We start from the raw sequence: 25889 nt of genomic DNA, 5'->3' as shown, positions 1-25889 counted from the left end.
ATAAATGCTAAGTGGACTGTCATAACGAGGCTCAAGGAAATATAATGTTGCTGTGGGTATGATCTGAAGGAATATCAGAATGAGAGCTAGATCCCAATTACCAGAGTTGTCTGTGACTGATATTTTTCAAGGGATTGGAAACAATGACTGTCACGTGAAGGAAAACACAAACTACTTTAAACACCCTGAAATGAACACTCACGTCATTTACCCTAAGATGATCCAGTAGAGTGACGACCTCATGCTTTTTCCCATGGTCTTGCTCGTTACCTATCTTTTCTCAGAAATAAGATTTATAACCACAATTATTTGGGGTGCTAAAGATGAAAGAGTACAAGGTCAACTCAAATCAGTAATGATGGCATATCCCTGTAATCACAGCCCTTGGGAAGGTGAAGCAGGAGGATTACAAGCTTGAAGCTAGCATGGTCTATATTGGATCTATCAGTAATAGATGAAGGAAGGAAGGAGGGAGGGAGGAAAAAGAGAGGGGAAAGAGGCAAACATTAAGTTAACCAAGGACACTCTTCTGGGCAACTGTAAAGAATTCTGGGAAAATACCAGCGAAACGGGAAGAGTTCGGAAGGGCCACCAGCAGGAGGGCTGGCTTCTACTGGGTCCTACTCACCTCAGTGAGGGTTCGGTGGTGTTGTCAAGGTGTCAACAAAATGGAAGTCCCAGATCGAGCGCACATCCTGATTCTTCGTCACTTTGTGACTGAGCCTAGCTAGATCCCAGCTTGCTCATCTGCAAGATGATAGAAACAATATTCACTCTGCCTGCTTCATTGGATTTTTGAAGTTTAAAGGGTGCCCTTCGAGCGTCTGTGATTATATAAAGAAGGAGCCACTAGCCAGTGAGACCAAATATAGGAAGAGAAATAAAATCCATGGAATAGCTCATGGGCCCCAAGACAGGCGCTGACAGAACCAACCAGACCATCAAGGTTGAAGATGGATGAGTCAGGATGCGGTAAACAGACAGGGTCCAAACAGAAAGATGTGGATCTAGAAGATGCAGTCAACAGCAATGGAGCACAGCTGAGGTGCTCTGCCGCTGAGATCCCAGGAGCTGAGTAGGTGATCCTGTTTCTGCTCGTCCTCCTTCCCTGCTTCTGGAGGGCCACCTTCATGGAGGTGTTCCCCACTCCCACAGCCTGAACAGGCCCTGGGATGGATCCTATTCCAATCAGATTCTCTTTGTGGGGAATGGAAGTTTATCACATAACACAGCAGATGAGAAATACTAGAGCTTCCAGATAGCCTAGCAACCCCAAAATGGAGTGTTTATCCAATGGAAATAAAATCAAGTATGTTAAAAAAAATCCTCAGTTTTATTGTAGTGTTATTTACAATAGGAGAGACTTGGAATCTACATGAGTGTCTGTCATCAAATCAATGAATACAGTGATTGTGGCTTACATACGCCAAGGAATACGAATGAACTACACATTTAAGGAGATCCTAAAATGTTGGTAGCCACAAGCTAGGCAGGGCTGGGGAAGTGGGAAGGGGAGGGTAGTGAGTGGGTACGAGGGTGCAGTTGGAGTAGGAGAACAGCCCTAGTGTTCTGCAGCCCATCCAGGTAAGTAGGGTCACCGCTGAGAAACTGTCAAAATAGCTAAAAGGTAGAATGTTAAAGGTGCCAAAATGGAGAAATGACACATGTCCCAAGTGATAAACATGAGTGCCACTCATCTGATCATTCCACGGTGCATACATGCATTGATGTGTCGCACCAAATGTCATCGATGTGTATTGCTGTGGATCAGTTAAAAAGTTTTTTAAAAGGCAAAACATGTACAGTGCATTAATGCTTTAGAAATATCCTCAAAGGATTAATTGTGAGTCCTGCTGCAGACATCTCCAAGGCTGCTCCTTTTCCGGGAGTTTTTTTTTTCTTCCCCTTCCATTTAAATTGTTTTGAGAATTTAGAGATGAGTATTTTATTTACATCATTTCTTCTCCTCCATCTCCTTTCACCAGCTCCTCCCATGTCCTCCCCACTCCCTCTCAGATTCATGATCTCTTCTTTATTAGTGATATATATGCACACACACATACACACATGCATACACACACATATACACATGCACGCACGCACACACACACACACAACCTGCTGAGTCCATTCAGAGCTTCTTATACATGTGTGTTTTCAGGACTGACCACATGGGATTGAATAACTATCAGAGGGTTCATCCCTAGAGAAGACTAATTCTCCCTCCCTCAGAAGTCATTAATCACCTGAAGTTCTTCATCTAGAGGTGGCCCTGAGATTTTCCCCATCCACACTGGTGTGTCAATTGGTGTTGTCATTGTTCAAGTCTTGTTTAGGCACCCATACTTTTTAGGTGTTGTGGGTGCAACTTCCCTGTCATGTATAGAAGATGCTATCTCGTGTAAGACTTCCTGGTCTTCTGGCTTTTATAGTATGTCTGCACCCTCTGCAAAAATGCTCCCTGAGCCTTAGGTGCAGAAGTTGTATCGTAGATGTATCAGTTGGGTTATGTAGTTAACCATAGCCATAGTTAGCTGTTCTATGTATTTGACCGGTTGTGTGGTTCTGTAATGGTCTTCATCTGCCACAAAAGAAGCTTATTTGATGAGGGTTGAGAGCTATACTTATCTCTGGGTATAAGGATAATATTTAATGCAGTTAGAATTTATACTGACTTAGGAAAATGGCAGTGATAGGTTCTCCTCTAGGGTCCATGACCTACCAGCCACAGAGAGTTGGCTACGTTTACAGTACCAGCATAAATTTCCTCCCATTGAGCAGGCTTTAAGTACAATTACACAGTTGTTGGTTACTCCCAAGATACAAGGGCCACTATTGCAGTCTTGAGAACATCTGGCTGTGCTGGTCATTGTTGGGGTCCATAGGCTTTACAGCTGGGTAGGGCTGTTGATTGCTCCTTTCCCTTGGCTGCTTGCATAGCCCCTTCAGATGCTATGAGAGTCAGCATTAAAGGAAGAGGTCCCCAGGAAAGTTCCAGCCGGAATCCTCTAGGCCTTTATCCAACATGTGTGATCTCTTTAGCAATAGTCTTACTTTCAAGTTCTGAGTAGCAGCCAAGGGCAACATCAATAACCTATGTTGTTTTGGAAGTCACTTGGACTTTTCTGACCAACTGCCCAAAAGGAGGTAATTCCATGACTGGCACTGAGGTGGTTTTGTTAGTCTATGACTCTTGTGGGGGAGCATCATCACCCCAAGTGCCATAAATTCATTTAAGCTGTACATGTATGATACTTTGTCTCCCTGTTCCTCTTTTGTCCCTTTGGTAAAAAGGAGATAACAGAAATACTGATGCCCATCTGCTGGTGTTTTATGATGAGTACACAGTTTCATATTGGGAAATACCCATGCATGGCATATAACAAAAACTGTATATGGATTTGTTCAAAAGCAAAACACACAGAAATCCTTCTCCATATGCTGGCTTTTAAAGTGAATTCTACCGAACTAACTACAAGCCATTTGATGCTGAACACAAGATCAAAAGAATTCAGCAAATAGGTCTTTTGTGTCATGTGGGCTTGGGGTCAGTTATATTAATTGACCCTTAGTTATTTTGTCTGAGAAGAGGAGGCTAAAAGTCCCCCAGAGAGTAATGAGGCATCCATCCAGTAGTTCACACTGGAAAAGATCTTAGAACAGACGCAAGGATGCCCCACCTCTCAGGTTGGAGATCCGGTGTTGGAAATTTTTGTGTGCCTATGTGTATTACTTGGTAGAACCAATACTGTCTTGACATTTTGGGAGCACTACCCTTCTAACTCCTGTAGCCCAGCCTGGCCTTGAACTCCTGATCCATGATGAAAAGTTTAAATGTTTTGCCTTCTAAAAAACTTGAAATGTCTTTTAGAAATGTTGAAACTTAAGTCCTACCAGAACAGTATTGGGAGGTGTGGCCCTAAGGATATGACCCAGCCATGGGGCTCCACCCTCACAAGTAGGATAGTTTGCCCTATGAAAGGGCTTGGTGAAGAATTATGCTCTTTTGGACTTTTGAGGACTTCCCTTTCCCTAGGAGGGTGTGGCATTCAGGACACCATCTTCCAAGCAGAGAAAAGTTTTCAACAGACACAAAACTCCTGGGGCCTTGATGGCCTCCAGAACTTAGAAGACATGTGTCTATTCCTTGTATAAGAAGTTACCAGTATGTGAGATTTTGTCATAGTATCATACACAGACTAAAACAGCCCTTCGACCATTGTCACCATCTAGGGCCTATGAAAGCTTTGAAGGGCACTGAAAGTTTGTTATTTTGAGAAGTCTAGCATTAAAATATAAAAAGAGAGCTGCAATGTTACAATTTAAAATTTCTATTTACAGAGGTTGGAGAAATGGTACAGTAAAGAATGTTTATTGCTCCTCCAGAGAACCTCAGTTCCATTCACTGCATCCACAGTGGCCCAGAGGCCCCCTTCTGGCTTACATGGATACTGTCTCTCTCTCTCTCTCTCTCTCTCTCTCTCTCTCTCTCACACACACACACACACACACACACACACACACACACACACACACACTTTTAAAATGTGTCCATTATCAGACATAATTTCTACATAGTTGCAGCTGAGTTCAGACATAACTTAGCTGGTATGCGATTGCTTTGTTAGATGTTTAAATAGACATTTTAAAGACATCTAATAAGACTCCATCAGACTGCTTTAGAGTGTGATTAGCATTTAAGTCAATACTGATACAGTCTTCTTTATTTCTGCCTCCATAGTGCAGATGAGCCCATCTAAGCAGTTGAAGATTTTAATACCGAAGAGAGATTGACCTTCCACCAACTAAGACAGCTTGAACTGAGATGGAAAGGAAGATACATAGACAGACAGACAGACACTGACCTTGGACTCGAACTGACTCATTCACTCTTCAAAGGTCTCAAAGCTGGTAGCTTGGGAGTGGAAACTAAATGGTGATTCTCCTGGGTCTGCAGCCATGGACTTCTCAGCCTCCACAGTCATATGAGCCAAGTTTTAGAGTAATTCTTCATAGTCTCTCTCTTATGTGCCCCTGTGGTTTCTCCGTAGAACCCAGTAGTCTCTCCTGAACATTCCAGCAAGTGACTTCTACAAACACCTCATCTTAGGCAGAGAGCAGACCTCCTTTGCCCTCTTAGAAAAAGCAATGAGGCACTAGCCGTCATGTTATTTTTACCTTATTGCAAATGAACAAAGCTGGGGTGGACCTAAGTTACCGAGAACAGAATTTGAAGAGCTTCAAGCCAGCTCAGCTGAAATTGACGGAACAGGACAATGAGAGACGGGAGAGCCAAGAGAGTCAGTCGCTCTTCCCTATGTCTTGGGATTAGCATCCACTTTGGGAACTGTCATTTCCTCGTTATGCAAGGTCCTACTGAAAATGATAGGTAAGGCTAGTGCCTTGATCAGGCTGAATTCCTTTTGGGACACTTTAAATTGTCCCCACATTCATCGTTCAATATAATTTATCTGTAATGATGTAATTGGTGAGTTAGGTTGCATTTGACTACTTCACATGTTATTATGCTACATTTATTCATTAAATGTATTTAGTTATGACTTCCAATTCTCTAGAGCACACAGAACAGGTGTATAGCTTAGGGCAGCAGAAAAACAGCTCTGTTTACATGGAGTGACCCAGCTTTGCAAGTAAAGAATAAAGGCTTGTGAGGGGCAGGGATGCACCTTGACCATCAGGAGTCTGTGAGCTACTAGGAAAGGAGGATTAGTTCTCCTCACAAACACATAAATAGCTCTGGCCTTGCACCTAAAGTAGAAATTGCCCAGTCTGGTAAACAGGACTACGGCCTTCATTTTGCTGCCCAAGACAAATAAATTAAACCAAGGAAAGAAGGCAGCTTGCACTAAATCACTCAATGCTTATGCTAGTGGGCAAGGAGACCATCTGGCCGGCTCCCAATGCCCCAGGAACCTAACCTATGCAAGTCGTAATATGTGTACATGTTCTGGGAAAAATGGAGAACGGGATCCAGTTACAGTTCCTAGTGCTTGAGATGAGACTTATGCCCACAGTCTTTAGTAACCCCCTTTTGACTCATGGAAGAAGGTGGGGCTTTTCTCTTTTACTTCTTCCCTTGACAGTGGTGACAGAGATGCCTGTGCCAACCAGTTTGACTGCCCAGCCTCTTCCAGGGAGTTCTGGATTACATTTCCCTGAGCAGCTGGCTGGTGGAGAAGCATGCTTTAAGATCCTCTGTTTTTCTCTCTGCCTGCCATGGTGTTTACCCCAGCTGATGTCTGTAACACAGCTCTATTGGCTTAACTGTAGGGAATGTTGAGCTCACTCTCCACTCCTCTCTAAGCCCGTGTGCTTGGCCTCTGAGCGGAGACATGGACGTCTCTTGTTCCCACCTGTGTTCCAGTATTGACCGCGCCATGTCCCCAGCTGGGAAATGCTGTGTTTTTAAACAGCTTCACCTTCAAACTGCCTGTACCCTGCTCTGCTGGGCCAGGCCAAACTCAGGCCACAGTTGTATATAATTAGTTAACTTCACTCACTGTCTCCTGTGTTTATGGTTTCCTGCCCAATTCCAAGTGACAAATGACGATCCAAAGCCATGGGCTTGACCCCAGATGACCTCATGCCTGATTGCCTTCTTCTCAGTGCATGGGTCAGTACCCAGAGACCCCAGAGCCCTTGCTCGGCTGGTAATTGATTGTGTGTGAATTCACGGGCCACTTGGTAGACCTGGGCAGTGGCCAGAGCAGAGAGCAGTAGGGGACAGCCACTGCTCAGTGCAAGGCCATCAGATACTCCCTTCCAAGGAAGGCCTGAGTGTGAAGAACCTTGCCACCCAGGGTGAGAAAGGGGCGATGACCTAAAACGAAGAAGTCCTGTCCCAGGACAGCCAGGACAATGAGTGGTTTCAGGTCAGAGTTTCCCCAGTAACTGTGATATTTTCCTTCGGCCTCTTTGCTGACTGATGTCAATCAACTGTTAACCAACGCAGCCCAAGTGTCTAGGTCACCCTCCTGCCTTCCACCTCTTGGGCTGTTTATTTATGCATCGTGCATACTCTCTCCTTAAGAGTTCTTTCTGTATCAAAGCTGCGACGTCTGTTCAAGTGTAGTGCATTGTGGCAAAGCGCAAATGATCCTAGAAACAGTTGAAAGCCTGGGTGTCTCAGGGCGGAGATCTGCCCTCATTCGGTGCATAGCCCAGCAATTCTTTTACTTCCTGGGTCAGGTTCCTTTGTTTGTAGAAGGAAGGAGAAAGCAAAAGAGAAAGAACAGAAGAAATGCCAAGGTGCTGGAGAGATGATTCAACTCTTAAGAGAACTTTCTAACCTTCCAGAGGACCCAAGTTCAGCTCTCGGGACCCACATCCGAGGGCTCACAACTGCCTGTAACTCCAGATCCAGGGGATCGAATGCTCTCTTCTTCTCTCTGGGAACCGGACCGTGTGTGTGTGTGTGTGTGTGTGTGTGTGTGTATGTGTGTGTGTGTGTATGTGTGTGTGTGTATGTGTGTGTGTGTGTGTGTCCATCCACACACACATTCATAGGTACATTTTTTTAAACCCTTTAATCAAAACTCAAGAAAGCAAGGAAACCAGGCAGAGAAGTAAGTATAGGGAGAGAAGAGGTGAGACAAGGAGGTGATTTACATGTCCCCAGTTCTTAGAATGACATCTTGTTAATTAACTGTTCTTTATTATGAACAGCTTTGTCACTAGAAATACCTTTGTTCTAAAATCCAGTGGTTATTAATTAATCACAGTTTTCTTTTTTATGTTAGCAAGCTGTACTTTTTTCTACTTTTACTTTTAATCCCTCCATGCTTCATATACCAAGCATATTTTTGTAATACCATATAGTTAGACCATGTTTCTTCCTCTGTCTTTTAAGTGGGAAGTGTGTACCACCTTAGGACGTTTACTCTTAGGGAAACTCTCAGTTTGGTGATTTTTAACCTGTCATCTTATTACATATGTTTTCCCTGTTTGCCGTTTTGTTTTTGAAACTTCTATTGGGTTGGTTTCATCTACTTTTAGCCGTGACTATTCTGTGATATTGCAATTATTGCATTAGAATTTAAAATATAAACCATTTTCCTTAATCTTTACTACATTTTAAAATTTATTTTATGTGCATGTGTGCATTCACTCATATGTATTCACTCATAAGTGGATTCTAACCATAATTAAAGGTCTTTGAGCCTATTATTCGTGATCCTAGAGAAGCTAAATGAGAAGATGAACCTGATGAAGATTATATAGCTACCCGCCAGGAGGTAGGAAATAGACAAGAGTCCCAGGTAACCTAGGGTGCATGGGGGGGTGGGAGGGTTGTCGGAAAGGGAGAGGGTTAGAGAGAAGGGAGTAGGGGAGGATTGGGGAAAGATCGGGGGACTGAGATGGGGGGGAGGGAGGAAGGATGGATATGGGATCAGGCAAGTATATACCTCAACTAAGGGAATCATTTTAGGGTTTTCAAGAGACTTGATTATAAAGGGGATCCCCGGTCCAAGGAGAGATCCCCAGATGGTTCTCTGGACAGAGGAGAGGGTGCCTGAACCGGCCTTGGCCCACAACCATACTGATGAATATTTTGCATGTCACCATAGAACCCTCATCTGGAGATGGATGGAGATGGAGGCGGAGAACCACATTGGAACACTGGACCTAGCTCCCTAGGTCCAAATGAGAGGCAGAAGGAAAGAGATCGTGAGCAAAGAAGGCAAGGGCACAGGAAACCTTCATCCGACGTTGGATGGCGATACAGATGGAGACCCATATTGGAACACCGAACTGAGCACTCCACAGTCCAAATGAGGAACAGAAGGATGAAGAAAATAAAAAAAGTAATCAGGACTGCGAGGGATGCGAGCACCCACTGATACAAGGGGACTGATAAAATGAAAGTTCACCAAGGCCTGTTGGACTGGGACTGAATAAGGACGTGATCCAACCAGATTCTCTGAATGTGGCTGGCCCGGAGCCTTTTTGAAAAGCCATTGACAATGACACTGGGACTTGCTTCCTCTGCATATACTGGATTTTGGCACTCCAGTCTGTTTGGACTCTCATCTTCCCTGGACCTGGAGGGAGAGGGGAGGTACTTGAACTTCCCACAGGGCAGGAAACCCTGACTGCTCTAGGGGATGGAGAGGGAGGAGGAGAGGGAGTGGGGGGAGTGGGAGGGTATTGGGAGGAGGGGCTGAAATGGAAACTTTTATAATTTAATAAAAAAAAGAAAAAAAATTTATTTTATGTGCATGTGTGCATGTATGCCTGTTGGCATGCACATGCCATAGCATGAATGTAGGGACTCAGAGGAAAACTTTGGGGGATCTGTCCCTTCCCCCCCACTATGAAGATCCCAGGCATTAAACTTAGGCTATCCAATTGGCAGCAGACTCTTTACCCGTGGAGCCATCTTTCTGCCCGAGTACAAACCTGAAACGTGCCTCAAGTGACATTATTCCACTTCACACATGATGTAAATATTCCTTACCATGGAATATTACCACCTGTCCTCTTTTACACAGTTGCCACATGTTAGCATGGTATAAATCTCTGAACCAAGTTATTATTATTACTATTACTATTAATAATAATAATAATTGCTTTCACTGTTTAGGACAGGGCCTCACTGCAGCCCAGGCTTGCCTAGAATTTACTCCAACAAAGGCTGACCTGGGACTTATTATGTTGCCACACTGGCCGTAGCAATTCCTGTCTCGTCTTCCTGAGTGTTAGGATTACAGGTACGAGTCACCATACCAGACTTACATTGTTAGTTTGGAATAGTTAAAATTTTGGAAAAAAAAACTTTGAAATCTGAATGCAATTAAATTAGAAAACTTTAGCTATCTCCCATATGTTGCTATTCCCCATAATCTTTCCTCCTTCCTTTTTAACTGTCTATTCATCTATGTATCTAGGTATCTATCTAACGTCTATCTACCTATCATTCATCTACCACCTATCCATCTATGTATCTATCTATGTATCTATGTATCTATCTATCTATCTATCTATTGCCTTCTTCCCGGTGTATGGGTCAATACTCAGAGACCCCAGAGCCCTTGCTCGGCTGGTAATTGATTGTGTGTGAATTCACGGGCCACTTGGTAGACCTGGGCAGTGGCTGCAGTAGAGAGCAGTAGGGGACAGCCACTGCTCAGTGCAAGGCCATCAGATACTCATTGTATGTATGTATGTATGTATGTATGTATGTATGTATGCATCTATCTATCTATCTATCTATCTATCTATCTATCTATCTATCTACCTATCCATGTGGAGTGTATGTGCCTAGTCATGTATATGCATACCACATGTGTGCAGCAGCCCAAGGAGATCATAAGAGGAAAATAGATCCCTGGAACTGGAGTTACAGGCATTTATGAGTCCCCAAGTGCACACTGGGAAGCAAACCAGGTCCACTTCAAGAGCAGTGAGTGCTTTTAACTGCTGTGCCGTCTTCCCATCCCCATTCTCCGTCCTTCATGGTTGTCTTTGATATCTGTTCCCATCTTCCTTCTGGAAGGGATTGCAAGAGTTCAAGGACTTCCTTGTTTATGTGAGATCCTATCTCAGAAATAAAATAAAATAAACAATAAACAAACACCAAGAGCCACTCCTCACAGAACAAATTTGCTGTTGCCCCCCCCCCTCTCTTTCTCCCTCTCCCTTATTCTTTGCAAAATTCATAGATGTATATGATACATCTTATTCATATTACTCCTGATAATAAGTACCCCTCCTACCCTCTGACCCTCTCCACGGTTTAAATTCTCTCTAGCTTCAAGTCCTCCCTGCTTTGCTTTTCTTTTGTTTTATAACCCACTGAGGCCAATTAGTGCTTCCCATATGCACATGGCTATGGGGTCACCCACTGGGGCATGGGCAACCCGCTAGTAGCAATCTCCAAAGAAAAATGACTCCCCTCCCCGCAGTCATCACCTGTCAGTAGCCCCTGAGCTAGGATGGGGGTCACAGGAGCCCCTCCCTGCTCCCTGCTGGAATTTTTGGTTGGTTTAATCTGGTGCAGGTAGCAACAGTTGCTATGTGTTCGTGTGTGCAGCAACCATGCCCCATCCAGCATTTCCTGGCTCTCCTCCCCATCCTCTGGCTCTTGTGCTCTGCTCTGTTCCCTGAGCCCTGCAGATGGTGAGGTCTCAAGAGAGACCGTCCATCTTACAGCCGAGCACACAGGGTCGGTTCTTTCCTGCACTTGGAGCAGTTCTGAGTCCGCATTAACTACTATCCACTGCAATAAGAAGCTCCTCTCACCAAGAGTAGTATCTATCTATCTATCTATCTATCTATCTATCTATCTATCTATCTATGGATATAAATATAAATATTTAGAAGGCGACTTGACAGCATGATCATTTAGCAAAACAATATCAATGGGCTAGTCATGAGTTTTGACCATGTTTGCAGTACCAAGCATGAATTCCTTCCTGTGGAACGAGTCTTGAATCCAATCAAGAAAGCAAATAGTTACTCCCCACACACATAACAGTCTTGCCACCATTACACTGTTAGTGGTGCAGGTCAGTACTGTAGCATACAGGGTCTGCCCCTGGTAAGACCATTGATGTCTTTTCTCCATCACCAGCCTCTAGAGAGCCTTCTAGAACTATGAAAGCTAGCCACCTGATGACTTCCTTTAGTTTTTACAACCGTTTAAACATGCGTACTACACCTTTGGTTCTAAAATGGTTTTCTGGGCACAGAATTCTGGAGACAGGCATAGGTCCCAACACATAGTAAGAATTCAACGAGCATCACAGAAGGAACTGACAAGCCCAGGAATTCTATCTTCATGCCCTGACCACACTGAGAAAGACCGAATGTTCCAGGGGGAAGCAGCTTGGGAATGTTGAGAGGAGGTACTGTTGTCACAGTGACAGGGGCCATGTTGGCAGTTGGGTTACTGGTCTATCCTGGAAGGGCTTAACTATTGTGCCCACTGCGATACCTCTCTCCTAAAGCCTTGGAGAAAATGCCACTCTGACTTTGAAAAAAAAAAAAAAAGCCAGCAATAACACCTAAGTTCCCTTCCAGACAGTCTACCGTTGGTGTTTTCCTGGCTGGTGGGCGGAACTTTAGCCAAGAAAGGGTTCCTTGGGACATATTGCTAGAATCTGGGCATAAGGTGGGGGCTGGAGGTTCTCCTTCCAAACTTCTGTGAAAGAACAGGGGCCAGAGGGAGACCCATCATCCAAAGACAGTGACTTCAACAACACTGTGTTACTTTTGGAACTCTGGATCAAACCAACTTCAAGAAAAAAACAAACAGGAGGCCAAACTATCTGTCCTTCTGCTAAACCTAGCATTTAAGAGTACACTGTCTTCAGGGATGGGGGCTTGTCTAGGAGAATAACAGGCTCACACCATTCATATGGCCTATGATCTCTTTGCATTTTGTTTTGGGTTTTGGCTGATTAATTTTCAGAGACAGGGTCTCACTCTAAAGCTCATGCTGGCCTAGAACTCACTAGTTAACCCAGGATGGCCTTGAACTTGCAGCATTTCTCCTGCCTCTGCCTTCCAAGTGCTGAGATCATAGGTATGCATCACACCCTGTCTGTGATTATTGGTATGCCTGTCACTTTTGTCTCAAATGCTCTCATAGGCCCTGTCAGCCTGTCACCCAACTTTCAAAGTCCCCTCATTCATACTACAGTCTAAACAGTCAACTTCCACTATTTTGAATATAATTGCTACCTGGATTTGAACTAATTCAAACTCAAAATTCAGAACTTCTATAGAAGAAGAAAGAAAAGGAGGAGGAGAAGAAAAGAAGAAGTTACCAAATGGAAGGCAACCTGGAGCTGTGGTAGAGCCTGAGGGACCACGGACAACTCCAGCTGGAACTGGCTGGCTCTGGGTGAGGGTTAACAGTCAGTACATCAAGGAGGGCAGCTGTTCCATTTCCAGCAGGCACTGAGAAGGGAATCTTGGCTTGAGCTCCTTGCTACACAGCCTGGCTCTTGAACCAGCAGCACCTGGGACATTTAGAAATGAAAAATCTCTGTGGCTCTGGATAAGCGAGCGATTTCTAATGCAGAGCAGCAAATGCATGAGAAGAGGAGAGAAATAGACTGGACAGCAAAGGGATTGCAAGTGTGCTTCAGAGACTGTTAAGACAGTAATGGGCTGAAGAATCCATGCACAGATATTCATAATATCAAACTTGCACCCGTTGTACATAAGAGCCCAAAGATGTCAGCAACTTCGTGCCGTGCACTGAGGAATGGATAAACAAAATGCAGTATTTGCAAGGCTAGGCGATGGCTCAGTGGGTAAGAGCATCCATTGCTCTCAGAGAGCTCCATTAGCAGCACCGTATCAGGCCATTCACAAACAACTGTCATTCTAGCATTCAGGGATCCAACATTCTCAGACTCCGAGGGCACTCAACTCTCACACACATATACCCACACACATATAAATAACCTAAAGCTATATAAATAAAATTTTAATGCATTCCCATCCAATGTAACCAAAAGGAATGAGCATTGATTGATTCACTGCAGTGTGAATGACCTTGAAGGCACTGCAGTTAGTGAAAGAACCCAGACACCAGAAGACACAGTGACTTATTCCATTTGTGTTTTGTGTTTCTTTGGTTTGGTTTTGTTACATAATCCATGCTGTTCTAGCACTCACTATGCGACCCAGATGGGCCTCCAACTCAAGGTGCTGCTGCCTTAGACCATTCCCCAAGTGTGTAACACTACATTATATGCATAATTGCATTTGTGCAAATCTATAGACACACAAATTGGTTTTCATGGGCTAAGGGGAAGGAAAATGGAGAGGATTGTTAGGGCATATGAGATTTCTTGTGGAAGTGAAGATGTGCTGAAATTAAAATGGTCCCCCTTTATACAATTTCAATTACCTGTCATCAATCATGGTGTAAAATGAAAAGTTACAGAACCCGAGGACCTGTAAGTGTCTAAGTACATTCTGTGATGCCACCGTGCGGCCTTACTCTGCGCCACAGGGTGTACATTATCCTTGTCCAGCACAGCCATACCGGCCACACCACCTGCCCATCCGCTAGCCCCTTAGCATCAGTCCTGGTTTTCAGGGTGATTACTGCACTGTCTGTCACAGTGTGTCACGGTGCATGCCCTGTGTGTCTTCTTGTCACATGGGTGTTGTATCACTTCGGTAGAGTGAGACACACTACAGCCACACCAATTTATTATAGCCTATTGTTGTGGAATATTAGTTGAAGATGTCTTACATGTGTTTATACTGTGAACATTTGTTTAATGGTGCAGAGACGTGTTGTATTCCTTTATGTTGCTTTTAGTTAACTCTGTAAAACTGTGATTCTTTGCCTGTCTAAAACACCTGATGGTCTAATCAAGGGTTGAACGTCCAATAACGAGGCAGGAGAAAGGATAGCCGGGGCTGGCAGGCAGAGAGAATAAATAGGAGGAGAAATCTGGGAAGAGAGGACTGGAGGAGCAAGAAAAGAAGGAAAGAGGACACCAGGAGTCAGCCACCCAGCTACACAGCAGGCCATCGAGTAAGACGTAAAGAAAGGTATATAGAATAGAAAAAGATAAAAGGGCAGAGGCAAAAGGTGGGTGGGACAATCAGTTAAGAAAAGCTGGCTAGAAGCAAGCCAAACTCAGGCCAAACATTTATAAGAAAGAATAAGTCTCCGTGTGTGTGTTTATTTGGGAGCTGGGTGGTAGGCCCCTGAAGGGCTCCCCAAAAGAAAGAGCAAAGAGTGAAAAAAAATAGTCTCTTGTGATTTGCTTTCTTTTAATGTGCATGAGCATTTTGCCTGCATGCGTGTAAGTACACCACGCATGTGCTGGTACCCAGAGAGACCAGCAGAGGACTTCAGAGGCTGCGGGAACTGGAGTTACAGGCAGTTGTGAGCTGCCACGTGAGTTCTAGAAACTGAGCCTGGGCTCTCTGCAGCATTAATAAGTGCTCTTACCTGTGGAATCAACTCTGCAACCTTTATTAAAGCGTATTGTTATAGTTGTTCTGTTTTATCCTTGTTGATACACTAATATGCCTGATTGATAAATGAACCCTTTTCCTGGATATTTATGTAAAGGAAAAACACAGAATAAACAGGGAAACCATTAGGAGACTTAGGACCTATCCCTAGGTAATGAATGGCGGTTCCTAGAGATGGCCAAGATGGCTGGACAACCTTACCAATAGACTAAAAATAATTTGAATTATACTTCAAAAGGGTAAATCTTGTGATAAATTAACTTCATAGCAATGAAAAAAGAAAAAAAATAGAAAATGTTTTCAGTCCCTCAGCCAGGCTCACGGCATCAACCCCTGCCTTTGAACAGGGTCCCCAGCCGACTGGAGAATCATCCAAGCTGGAGAAACACCATTGTGGCACAGCTTCCCACCCTCAGCTGCAGGTTGGAACCACATAGGAAATTTTCAAAACTGCGCCCTGGCATAGCCAGCTGCTCTTTGTGTTGTCTGCCCAACTCGTGGGTAAGTTCCTGGGACATCTGTCATGGACCTCCACGTTTTCTGGGCTTTCCCTCCACCCAAGTCATCCCTTGGTCCTCCAAAACCTCACTGGTGAATGAAGAGTGAAGACTCTGGACCTGGTTGCGTCATTAGAATTGCTGCGTGTTGACTAGCCATGAGACCGTGGACAAATCAGTGAGTGCATCATGCCTTAATTTACTGGAATAGTGACTGTTTATACTTCGTCGGGATGTGGAAAGGAATAAACTAATATACACAAAGCATATAAAATAATATTTATACACAATAGCATTATATGTGTGCCTATATCAGGTATATATTATATATACCTGTGATATATATAATATATATATATATAGCACAAGTGATATTATATGCACTTATGTTACAAAGCTATTATGTGATAGTTAGCAATTATGGAGCCCTGACCATGTGCTAGGCATTGAGCTGATGTTTCTTGTTATGTCATATCATTCCAAATCTTAATTCTAAGAGACAGGATTTCATACAGCAAAGTCTTACTGAGTATTAGGTGACCTCAATGGGAAACTGAAATCCAGGGACACTAGGTGGCCTTCCCAGTCGCAGCACTAATGGCAGAGGAGCTTCATCCAACTCTAGAACCACTACTCTTGCCCATCAGCTTCTGGAACCATCCATGCAAAAGCAAGCGGCTAGCTGGGGCAAGGGGACTTGAGATTCCAAGCAAGAGCCTTGGAGTGGCCCTAATGGATCAGGACTTCTGGCTCCCCACGAGGTAGACATATGTGCGGCCTAGTAGAGACCAGGGCACTGGGGAGTGTAGAGTCCCAGGTGTCTGGCTTTGGGGCTCTTTGTCCCTTCTAGGACAGGGAACATACTACCAAGCACAGTGCCCAGCCTGGAGCATCTCCTGTTGTCACGGAAACCAGCCGCTCATGATGGAACAGCCTCATGAAGCAGGAGTGGACAGCCCTAAAGTTACAGACTTAGAAAGCAAGGTTTATCATGGGTGTCTAAACCTCTGGTTCCAAAGCCAAACTCCATAATTCCTCTGGGTTTTCCTGGGGATGTCATGATCAGAAGCTGTTGGATTCAGGAAAAGAGAAAAATTTAAACCAATCTCAAAATGACCATGGAGCGTTACTAAGACTTTGGGACTGGTTAATTTTGGTCCATGCTGTTTTTACTTATTTGTTGGGGAATATTATTTTCAGGTGGGCGACTTTAGTTTCTGCTGCATTTGTATAACTCTGTGAAGCTGTGTTACTGTGCCTGTCTAAAACACTTGATGGTCCTAATAAAGAGGTGAATGGCCAATAGTGAGGCAGGAGCAAGGACAGGCGGGGCTGGGAGGCAGAGAGGATAAACAGGGAGAAAGAGGAGCAAGAGAACAGGAGAGGAGGACATCAGGGGTCAGCCACTCAGCTACACAGCAAGCCACAGAGCAAGAAGTAAAGAAAGGTATTCAGAAACAGAGAACGATAAAATCCCGGAGACAAAAAGTAGTTGGGATAATTTAAGATAAGGAAAGCTGACAAGAAATTAGCCAAGCTAAGGCTGGGCATTCATAACTAAGAGCAAGCCTCTGTGTGTGATTTATTTGGGAGCTGGATGGCAGGCGCCTCAAAAAGTCAAAAGATTGAAACATCATATAACACTTATTAGCAGTGTTTTCAATAACAAAATTTATTTTTAAAAAATTAAAGAGAGTTGCTAGACCTACAGTGTCCCATGCCTCCAGAAGACCCCGACCTAGACTCCAAACCCTTTACTGTCCAACGTTCTGCGTATCTCCTTCTAAAAACCTGAAAAACAGCTTCCTTCGCAGCCCCAACTCCACCGTCATTCAAACAGCAGACATTTAATAAGCACTGCCACTCTATATTTGGATTCAAAGTGGGCTGTTCCCACCCAGCTGTCATCGATGAGGTGACTGTCCTCGGTCAGAGAACCGGCTGAAAGCCTCACAACACTGTGCTGCCTAACTCAGACCTCAGCGGCTGTCTCCAAAAATGGGCTGTTTTTGATGGAAAACACTGCTTCATTTCAGACCGCAGCTCTCCTCCCTGCTGGACTTTCTTCTCCTACCCAAGCCCAGCCAGAAGGCTCTTTCCTAATGGAATTGCTGGAACCACTTACCAGCTGTGAAGATGCTAACCTGCTGGGGAAGGGAGGAAGGCGGCTGAGGGAGAAAACGGACAAAGACAGAATGGAAGATAGGGGGGTGAGTGTGTGCGTGTGTGTGTTTGTGTGTGTGTGTATGTGTGCACACGCGCGCGCGTGTGTGTGCGTGTGTGTGCGTGTGCGTGTGTGTGTGTGATGGGGTTGGGGAGGGAATGTGTGCTGTGAGGTGTGTGAGAGAGAGAGAGTGTATGAGTGTGTGTGTGTGTATTTTTTCTGTGAGTGTGTGTGTGTGTGTGTAAGAGAGAATGTGCGCCTCTGTCTGTGGAGGGTGTCTGTGTCTGTGATGTGTGTATGTGAGTGTATACAAAAGTCTCTATGTCTGTATTTTGACCAGTGGGTAGTGTTTGCTTTTGCAAGTGAAAGAGTCAAGGAATTATGAGTCTGGCTGCTTAATTAAATGATAAGCAAATTTTATTTTAATTTCATTTTCACTTTCACAGTTTAGAATGGATACTAAGACTGAACATCATTGAGACCTGAGCTCATAAACTCTTTGGGGGCAAGGAAGAGTTAATAAGATTAGATCAACTTTGAAATTTTATGAAAGTTTAAAAAATGAACACAAATGATCTCATTGCTTAAGTGTCCCAATATATCCCCCCTTCCATTTTATTTCATTTGATTTTATTTTGGGACAGAGGCTTTCTATGCAGTCCAGGCTGGCTTCAAACTCACAGTCCTACGGCCTCAGGTTCCTGACTGCTAGGGTTACAAGCAGGAACCATCACTAAATTCCTTTTCCTGTTGTTAACCTCATTGCTTACACACAGTGTCTGTTCTGAATCCAGATATGGGAGGAGGACCTGGCTAGGTCTAAGAGGGCCTATCACAGGAGAGAGAACAGATATCAGGGACCACGAGTCTAGTGACTCAGAGTCCAGAGTCAAAATATCTGGACAGACTGTAGTATAGCTCAGTGCTTACCTAGCACAAACATAGCCCCGGGACTTGATTCCGCAGCACCACACAAAAGAAAAGCACGCCAGGTCTATAGCCTGCTTTGGTGTCTTCTCAGCATGATTGACCATTTGAATTTAAGTCAACTGACTCCTGTGAACTCCGCCTTCGGAGACCCAAACCATCTCTCTGGGGGTGGGGGAGGGGGAAGAATCCATGGAAGCTTTTGGCCCCGTGTTAGTGCCTTCCCTCTACTTCCCTCAGTGTGTAGCTGAGGTCCACAGTCGGTCTGCTTGTATTTCTGTTCCACCGAGCTCACTGATTAAATGCTTGCACCATGCACCGTCTCCCCAGTGTTTGCACCTTTAATAGCATTCTAGTCTGCCCCTCCGATCCAAAGGCTCCATTTTCTTTTCCTAAAAGTGACAGAGAGCATTTGACCCAACATGAAGCAGTCACTTAGAATAGCATCGTTTCTGCTCTGGGCCAAGCACTGATGCTACTTTATAGCCTGGATTCTCAGCCCAGCACTGTTGACCTTCAGAGCTAATGGTTATGAGCAGCTTCCCTGTTAGATATTGGCTTTAGCCTCTCCACCCAGGTCTCATCCCGTTTCATCCTCCCATCTTGCTGTAGGTGCACTAAGATTCCAGATGTGCGCCTCATCCAGCTGTACCTGGGTTCTGGATCTACAAACTCAGTTTGTGCAGTGGGCCCTTTACCCACTGGGTCACCCCCTCAGCCCTGCCCTGGATGTCTCAAACTCTATCCTTTCATAGAACATCTCTACATAGTTCAAGCTGGGATTCTTCAACCTGGAGAACAATTATGTTTAGTGGGCAATGGACCAGGGTTTTGCAGGAATTCTCTCAGGTCTAAAGGCACTTGGAGCTCACAGAGATGTGGGAGAAGAAAACAGACACCATCACCCTACACCGGATCATGGCAGTAATTTAAACAATTTTAAGAATAAAATAAAACAGCACACCCAGCCATAAGAAACTGTTTTCAAATAAAGGAATCATCTAGAGGATGTAGTACCATGGGGACTTCTGGGTCTTTTATATGAGCTGGTATATTTTAAATGAATAACACATGCAAAAAAAATGGTATATAAGTTGGGCACCGAGGCACTTGTCTGTCGGAGGTTTGGAAGGCTGAGAAGGAAGGATTGCCTCGAGGTAACCATCTTTCTAGTCCTGTAAGGAAATGCCAGAGAGAAACTTCTGAGCAGGGAAAGTTTATCCAGGCTGACAGTTCTAGAAATTTTCATCTGCGGTCTCTTGATTCCTTTGGTTTGGGGTCTGTAGCCAGGCGAGAGAACGTGACAGAATAAAGCTGCCCTCCTCATGGCAGCCAGGAGGTGCGGGAACGCTCGTCCACATAAAGATGATGATGAATCGGATGAAGCCTGGGAAAGTGAGGTGCCCACCTCACTGAGTTGCCTTGTGGATAAGCTGAGAGAATGCTTAAGACGAAGGGACATGGGAGTAAAAGGACTGTCACGCCCAGCTTCGCACATGGGTTTGGAGATGCTAACCTGGCCCTTGTGTTTATACACAGTGAGTGCTCTACCTACCATGCCATCTCCCAGCCCTGACATTGTTTATGTGAGCACTCTGCTCCATCTGACTTTCCAGCAAGCCAACAATTGACACGAACAGTGCTATTGAGTGGACCATGCACATTTTGGTTGATTTGTAAGGTCCGTTTCTAAAATGAATTCATTTAATCCTGATACCAAACACAGAAAACCCACTGTCAGTTCCATTACAAACCAGAAAACGAAGGCATGCAAAGTGAAATAACATTAAAGCCGTATTAGGAAAGGCAGGGCCAGGATTTTTTGAACCTAGGTCTGTCTGGTACCAGAGACCATGCTCTTTTTATTATTACTGTTTTGTTTACTGTGTGTGTAAACGCAGCCATACCCATTCCACAGCGCACATTGCGGGGTCGGAGGGAAACCTTTAGGAATCACTTCTCTCCATCCTCTCCCGGATAGGCTTGCACAAGCACCTTTACCCACTGAGCCGTCTCACTGCCCCAGAGCCCTTGCTTGTAATAGCTCTTCTACAGGTTAATGTTTATAAACAGCACACAGGAGTGGGCACGGGGTAAGAGAGTAGAGGAAACACTCAGTGGCCCCCTTTGCCGGCTAACGCTGTCCAGGAAGGTGGCTCGGGCACCCTGTACTCTTTTCTGGGGCTCCTTTGTGTTGGAGGCATTAGCGATGCACTGTCAGCATCGTCGTCTTCAAATCCTACCTCCCTCTTACTGCAATTTCTTCCAAACAACTCCCTTCATCAGTCTTTCCCACCGGAAAGAGCGATCTTTGCCCTGTGCTTTTGGCATCACCAGAAAGATGACCAGGTAAAGGGAAATGAAAGTAAGACACCCCATGGTCCACGTTATTGTGATGACAGGGCAAGTTTACAGTGAAGGAGGGAAGCCATACTGGATAGCAAGCGGCCTTCAGTAGAAGTTTAGGTCAACACACAGGAACCAAGGAGTAAGAGTCTGGACTCTGGAAGGTCGTTCTGCGCATGCCTAAACTCTTGGAAAGTCCCGTCGACCGTCTGTGGATCTCGATGTAACTCAGAGGACTGTCATGAAAATTTCTTGCACTTACTCTTCAGATGTCTGTCATCTTGTCTTAAACTGTGATAAAACAAACAAAAATACTCTGCTAGTCTAGATCTGAGAGAAAATTTAAACTATCGTTGCCGTATGCTTTCACCCAAGAGAGCATCGAAAGGACAAGAGGAACATCAGCTCCACTAGGGCCAAAAAAACAGGGAAACGGACTCAGAGCTGCTTGCAGGCATGCGGCCTGTCCCACCATTCTCAAAACGAGTCTGCTGGTGGCTTTTAAAATGGAAAGCATTCCTTCTCTTTGATCCAGTGCCACTACTTCTGGAGAATGTCCTTCTACAAGACTATCTGGAACACTCCAACCTGAAGATCCCATAGGCCGTGCAAAACAAGGACAGACCCAACCCACTTCCACGGAGCCAAAATCATGTCCACAGTACATTTGGTAGAAGAAAAAAAACCAAGATGCAGAAAAATAGGGAGAAAATTAGGTAAAATAAAAAATCTGAGAACAATGTACAATCTAAACAATAAACGTAAGTTCAATACCAGGAAGATGGCTTAGAGAATAAATGTGCCTGCTGCCTGGACTGGCAGCCCGAGTTTGATCCTTGGGACCCATGTGGTGGAAGGAAAAAACTGGCTCCCACAAGCTGTCCTCTGACCTCCACGTGCATGCATGCACACACATACACAAGTAAATACGTAAATGAAATTTTTAAATGTTTAAATACTACCTTGGTACTAGAAACCCTCCATTTCCTTGTGTGCTAATAAATAATAGTAATAGAACCTGTCTCGGAGAGTTATTGAGGGAATTAAATGAATTGATGTATTTAGAAGGCTTAGGACAAAACCTTGCACACAGTGGTACTAAATGGTCATCTATAAAGGTCCCTGATGGGCTGGAGAGAGGTCTGTCAGTGATGTTAATGAGATGCTGTTAAGACCACTGGCTGCTCTTCCAGAAGACACAGGTTGTTCACTTCCCATCACCCATCACAACTACCTGTAACTCCAGCTTCGGGCAATCCTCTGCCCTCTTCTGGTCCCCATAGGCACTGCATACACACAGTGTCCTTACATACACACAGGCACATAAAGCAGAAACTTGTACACATAAAGCAGAAACAAATACATCTTTTAAAATGAAATATAAATAGAACTCCACCTATACTATTATTGCAAAATGTACTTATTAGTTAAAATATAAATGCTAGATGACGTCAGAGGTTAGCTATATAAGTGCTAGATGACATCAGAGGCTCACAAATCATTGCTCTGATTTGATAATATTGTCAGTAGTATTTGTGAGGGGTTTGGGGTTTTGGGGGAGGTGGAGCTAATGGTATATTTTGCCATGGATTAATATCATGGTGGTGTGGATAATTTCACCGGTAGCCTCCTCAGTTGAAAGCAGGATGTGTCCCTTATTCTGTGTTGGTCAGTCTTTAATGCTACAACTAAATAGCTGACAAAACCCCATTTTTCCTTGTAAGACAGAGTCCCCTATGTATCCCTGGTTGGCCTGGAGCTCACCATGTAGAGGAGGCTGCTCTCCAATTCACAAGGACCCACCTGCCTCTGCCTCCCAAGTGCTGGGATTACAGGTGTGTGACATCAATCCAGCAAGAGGGACAACTTTAAAGAAAAGACTTAGTCTAGTTCAAGGTTTCAAAGTCAATTTCTTTGGGCCTGGGGTGAGGCAGGATGTCATAATGACAGAAGTGTGTGGCAGAGAAGCCAGAAGGCAGAGGAAAACAGGCCTGGTTCAAAGTCTCGCCTCTGCAGTGACCCACTTCCTCCTAAACCCCAGCGCCCAGTCAGCGAAGCCCTCAGTAAGGAGTTAGTCCATTAATGTCAGTGCCCTTGTGGTCCCATAACCTCCAAGTAGCGTCACAAGCTGGTGACCAAGACTTCAACCCATTTGGCTCCGTTTTATGTCAAAACCAGAACAGAACTGTCCCCCCCCCTTTTTTTTTAAGTTTTTAATTTTTATCTCATGTCAATGGGTGTTTTGCCTGAATATATGTCTGTGCACCACACACACGTGCCTGCTCCCCACAGAGGCCAGAAGAGGGTGTCAGATCCCCTGGAACTGGAGTTACAGACAGCTGTGAGCCTTCGTGTGGGCGTTGGGAATCAAACCCGAGTCTTCTGAAAGAGCAGCAAGAGCTCCTTACCACTGAGCCCTCTCCCCAGCCCTCCATCCTAGTTTTGAAAATCATTTCTGCTAACTTGTAAGAGTTGACTTCCTGTAGTATTACAGTCTATGGGATAATTTACCTTAGGACTCTTCCCTTTGACTGTAGTGATCATATATTCAGAATCTAATATGAAGACATGGCCAAGGGTTTTCTGAGGACTCCTGGGAAAAAAAAGGTACACATGTTAAATCACATTTGTACATATAATAGAAATGTCTCCTTTATTAAAGATTTATTTCTACTATTCTTAATTATGTGTATGAAGGGTCTGAGTGTGGGTATGTGCACATACAGGCAGGCACCCGAGGAAGTCAGAGAAGCCAGAGGAGTCAGATTTCCCTTGGAGCTACAAGAGGCTGTAAGCTTCTCACCACGGGCAGTGGAAACCAAACTCAGGTTCTCTGCAAGAACCAGATGTGCTCTAATCACTGAGCCATCCCCTTCAATCCCATACCAAAAATGACTTTCAGCTGGAGAGATGGCTCGGCAGTCAAGAGCACTGGATGCTCCTGTAGAGCACCCAGGATCAACTCCACACCCACACACGGTATCTTCCAAGCATCCAAAACTTCAGTCCCAGGTACTCTGATGTCCTTTTCTGACTTCTTCAGGCACCAAGCACATGTGTGGTGCATACACACACATGCAGGCAAAACACTCACACATAAAGTGAAAAGAATGATCTTAATGTGGGATCAGAACTAGGCTGGACAGTAAGACTAGGAATACAACATATCTGGGAGCGACTGCCTATACAACTCCTGGTCAGGGTCTCATAGGTGTGTTTGGGATCCCCCAGTTCATAAATGTCAATATATTTGAGTGCACCCTTCAATTTTATCTCTAGATAGAAGGAGCCATGTTCTGTGGGAACCCAGTCACTCCCGTTCACTGGGGCCCAGTCATGAAGAGGACATTTAGAAAAGGCCCGTTTGGATTGGAAGTCTAGGGATGGCTCGTTTCCTGAGGTGTTGATGCTGCTTCATTTCAACAGAAGGGCTGACACAGCTGGCCCACTGAAGGAAACCTTAAGTCCCAGAACTCAGAGGAAACTGAAGAGTTCGGATGGTTTGCTCATGGCGAACTTGGCTCTAGAACCAGAAAGGTTAAATTATAAAGGTTTGACAAAAACCGAGTTTCCCTACATCGTTTTCCTCCAGAACTGGATGAGAAACAGCTGGGTGCTGGGATAGACAACCACTGGAAAGACTCACGGGGACCAGCGATGCCTGTCCCAGCCCTTCCTACAGCCAATGTCTGGTCCCAGACTCGACTCAGCTGTCCCTTTTCCCAGAATCCCTTTCCAGAATGTTCAACCTCTTGCTTCCTCGCAAACACATCCCCCACCCCCACCCCTGACTTGATTCGCGAAGTTCGCAGGTCTGGCTGCTAGGAAATACCTTACTCAGCCGGTTTGTCGTCTCTCTTCCTGCCACCGCGTGCCATGAGAGCAGTAACCTTGCCTGACTGTATCGTGTCCCATTCAGAGAATAGGGCAAGCACACGTGGGTGCTCAGCTGATGTGTGTCGGCTGAACTGAGCATGACTGACAGACCGCCAGGTTCTGCCGTTTGTCTCCCAGTGTTCCTTGTGTGGCCAGAGTTGAGCTAACAAGACTCACAAGACTATCTGGAAGAAGCATCAGCCAGCCTGACTTCCGCCTCTATCTGAAAGTAGACCTAGAAAGTCTATCCAGCTCAGGTTTCTGCGAGTTCTAAAAGAGTCTCTCACTTCCATCTCCCTAGCATCCAGAACTCTTCTTGGCATTTAAGGGAGTCCCAACAAACGGGTAGATTTTCACTGGTTGAGTGCCTAGCGTCATTCTAGCCAATTACCAGGAATCTATCTCATTTAATCACCACTACGGCCTAATGAAGCTGAATTGTAAGCCACGTTTTTATAGATGAGAAAACAGAGGCTTCAGACTTCCTTAAGTTTAAAAAACCAAATAAAACAACCAAATTCTTCACTTAGAGGGAGAGGGCTAGTTTTGAAGGCAGGTCTGTCAGACACTGAAGTCGTAGAATGTCTCCCTAACTAAAAGTCAGTCAGCAAAGTTTTCTTTTTCTTCTCTCTTTTTCTTCTTCTTCTTCTTCTTCTTCTTCTTCTTCTTCTTCTTCTTCTTCTTCTTCTTCTTCTTCTTCTTCTTCTTCCTCTTCCTCTTCTTCTTCTTCTTCCTCTTCCTCCTCTTCTTCTTCTTTTCTTCTTCTTCTACCCAGTGGGATCAACACAGTGCCATCTCAATTTTTAGCCCTGTATCCAGGCCAGGGCTGGGCACAGAGCAGGCGTTAGTGAGCATTAATGAGAAGTTGGTTGGAAGGAAAGGACTAAGAGAGAAAAATAGGGCAAGGACGGGGGTGGGGCGAAAGAAAGGGTGGGCAGGGAATCTCTGGAGACCCCTGGGAAAAGGCCAGCAGTCCTTGGGTTTTCTGAGAAGGTATCATTTCAGAAGTAGACAGAAGTGTAAATTCTGTTCCTCCCTTCATTAGAGAAGCTGTTGACACCCCAGGGAGCCCCCAAACGCTTCCCTGCCCCACCTGCCATGCATGG

At 44.8% G+C, this 25889-nt stretch overlaps 1 long non-coding RNA gene across 1 annotated transcript; it reads right to left on the bottom strand.

Annotated features, from left to right (window-relative positions):
- Positions 1 to 20916: 20916 nt before the first annotated feature.
- LOC148121148 (uncharacterized) lies at positions 20917 to 24915 on the bottom strand. Its single transcript, XR_015738495.1, has 3 exons — positions 24740 to 24915; positions 23419 to 23500; positions 20917 to 21198 (listed from the first exon to the last, which is right to left on the bottom strand). It is a non-coding gene; the product is annotated as an uncharacterized LOC148121148 (long non-coding RNA).
- Positions 24916 to 25889: the final 974 nt, after the last annotated feature.

Source organism: Myodes glareolus, chromosome 8 (genome assembly GCF_982192425.1).
Source record: "Myodes glareolus chromosome 8, mMyoGla1.1, whole genome shotgun sequence".
Classification (NCBI taxonomy): Eukaryota; Metazoa; Chordata; class Mammalia; order Rodentia; family Cricetidae; genus Myodes; species Myodes glareolus.
Note: the sequence above shows the minus strand (reverse complement) of the source record. Positions and strands in the feature narration are given on the sequence as shown.